Genomic DNA, 3,298 nt, shown 5'->3' on the forward strand with positions numbered 1-3,298 from the left:
GTGCTTTTGCTATCTGGTCAGTGAAAACCGGCTTGGGACCAGCTCTAACTACCTTAAGGCCTTGAAAGGGAAGACAGTTGAAAAGTTCAGGCTACTGTGTATTTGAAGTGTCTGCTTCCCCCTAATGGCCACTGGTTGACATAAAGGCTGCTCTGTTAAGGGGGGGTCACTAGTAACTTTCACAGTCCCCCCTTCGGGCCTGACAAATTAAAAAATTGTCAGGCCCGTTACGCAATTTGCGATCAAGCTGGAGGGACAGATACTGGGTTTTCTTATGGACAGCAGAGCTTTTGATCATAGCATTACACAGGCATTTGGCACATTGTATCATTATCCAGATAACACATAGAAAGAAAAGAAAGAAAAAAAATCCATTTAACAATTGTTCGAAAGAGCCCCGTAAACCATGACCCAAGGTCTGGAAGGAGGTCCTCAAAACTAAAGGTGTGATCAAGAGATACAGCATGGAAAACAACAGCAGCATTCTTAATGGCTTGTAAATCCTGCTCAATTAAGCCGGAATGATTAACATAGAAACAACATTTTCCCCCGATACGAGCACAAGTCCCCCCCTAACCGGTTCAAAAGCTTGGAAGGAGCATTGAGAACGTTTGCACTTCCACCCAGAAAGTTTCCAAGTATGTCTCCATGGCCACAGATCAGATAGTACTCCTGATGTGTCTGTAAGGGCAGTGGGCCAAGCCTGAACAAGCTAGATCCCACTGCAATGCCTTCCCAGCCTTAGTGATATTCAATACCATTTCTGTCAGCAACTTCTGGGTCATAGAACTAAGGGCGGAGATAACATTAACTCACCAATTCCAGCCTGTACCTGGGTTAGCTGTGCCCCCAAAATAAGGCTAGTGGCCTTTTCTAATTGCCCCAATTTCTCATCATATTCTTGGCTCTTAAAAATATTCCAAACTGCTGCTGCACTATTGGCCCCATCCCATAGGGATCCGGTCAAGTCACTTTTCTTTCTAGAGGAAATAACCCAAACCCTCTGTTGTGCTAATCTAATGGCAGCCCCCTGTGAGCAATTTGGGTATGTAGAGGTGATCTGGAAACTGGATAAGGGTAATGAAAATTTAACAGTCCCTAGTATAGTGTTAATCACAGTTCATTGATATCCTAATACATTTTTCTTTGGTGTAGTATTATACCACATTCCCAAGCATGGGTCCCACAAGTTTCTTCCTGCCAGTGTATAATTCTTTGTTTCTTCACCAGGGTCAGTTCTTAATGTCTCTTGTAGGCAGGAATCCCTGGACTTTGGTGGTTCCAATGAAGCAAGTGTTCCTTCTTCTCTTTTCCTGAAACAGTCATGGTTCAGCATCATACAGGGGAGAGGTTACTAGCACATCACCCTGTAATGGTTTTGAGTCTTCTAAAAAAAATTCAAAGGCACAGTAGGTCTGTCAGTGGACAAGGGAGAGGTTACTAGCACTTCACCTTGTCTTTTTTTCCTTTTTCCTGCTGTCCAGAAGGCACAGCAGAGTTAGAAGGAGAAATAGGCTTATCAGTCGGAGAGTCCTCCCGAGGTGGAGGGGTCTTTTTACAGTGAGAAGCATGGGTCCAGGTAGGCAGTCCTTGGCACTTCACAGCGGTGTTGGTGGTTAACAGGACTTGGAAAGGGCCTTTCCAGTATGGAGCCAAAGCAGTCTTTCGTTGGTGGATCTTTACATAGACTCAGTCTCCTTGTTTCAATGAATGGCAGGGCTGCTAGGGTCTTTGGGTAGCACTTCTTTTATCTGTGAGAAAAGAAACCTAACATATTTCATTAATGTCTGGCAGTGTTTTGCAGATCTCATAGTTGCTTGGGCACATTCAGGCCCCCCTTTTCTTGGCTGTTAGCCAAGTCTTAGCTGTGGGCAGTGTCCTTGGATGGGGCCAGCGTCTTATCTTTGGACTGAGCTTGCTAGCTATCTTTTTTTTCCCCAGTTAACTCGTTCTGTTCTTTTTCCTTCTCCTTCTTTTTGACTTCTTTTAACCTACAAAGGAAACTTCCACTCTTCACTCAATCACCTTTTCCCAACAATGAACACATACACATTGCCATTATACAGTACATTAGTCTTATTATTCAATGTATGCCATGTACACCCTTCCAGTAAAATAACTTTATTACAGAGCTTTGGAGCAACAAACCAGGACAAGCACATCCACTTTTGAGGAGTTCACTCGGTACAACCTCTGGTGTCCAATAGCTTTCCTCCCTCCCCAGCCCTCTGGCTAGAAATCTGAGGTAGCCAGAAGGATCCCATGTGCAATATGGGGAGTGGGTTAACCTTCCATGTCCTTGCTTCCAAAGACTGTTGGTATGCAAATTTTAACAACAATTTTGGCCATAGAACACAAAAATAATTCCTATTGTGCCAGTAAATGCATGGTACGTTAAATGCTATTTAGCTGGCATCCGTTTTCTCTGATGATCTGAAAGACAAAAGAACAGAGGTCTACCCCTTCTGGGTAGTCAGTCATTGCTTAAAATATTTCCTTTATATACACATACTTTTGTTGATTTCAGGCAAAACAGAAGAATTACCCATATTTCCTTGTATTTGTTTCATAGGCAGCCCAGGTTTCAGTGGCTTCTACCTTATTAGTTAGAAAATTGCATTAATACAGATGCTTTCTGGCTTGCTTCCAGATCCAAAGCTATCCACAGCTTAAAGATTCTTACTTAAAAAGGGACACAATTAACTTTCCCAGACTTTTGATTGCCTTTTACTTCTAACTTCTGCTTTCAAACACAGTGATCTGAAAAAGACAACACAACCTATATTGGTAGGTCTGCATTTCTTTTACCTCTACTACAATATACACTGCACATGTTCTGGGGAAAATGCACATCCTCTCCACAATTCAATTTCCACAACACTAGCCACAACAATTTCTACACAAGGTGTAACTATTTCTTTTTTGAACACCGGGTAAAGGCCATTTACTTAACATATAATCCAAAGGGCTATCCTCAGAGGGTTTTACCAGAGACCCACCCATCTGCCTGCTGACACTCTAACAGAGAATTACACAGAGAACAGAGGGAATTGTAGCCTAATAGGATCCTATTACAGGAATTTCTACTAATACTGACCGCTACAGGGGACGGGACAGAAGGATCCCAATTCGACCTCAGAGCTTCATCGCACGCGATGGCTTCCACTCTGAGGAATTACGAATGAGAGGCTCAGTTCCGTCCACACACCTAACGCCCAAATGTATAAGACAGAAATTGATTAACCGGTTAACAAAACCAAAACCAAACCAAACCAGAACCAGATAGTGTCTCCTTATC

The sequence above is a fragment of the Terrapene carolina genome, unplaced genomic scaffold, assembly GCF_002925995.2.
Source record: "Terrapene carolina triunguis isolate 2854851 unplaced genomic scaffold, T_m_triunguis-2.0 Scaffold233, whole genome shotgun sequence".
Taxonomy (NCBI): domain Eukaryota; kingdom Metazoa; phylum Chordata; order Testudines; family Emydidae; genus Terrapene; species Terrapene triunguis.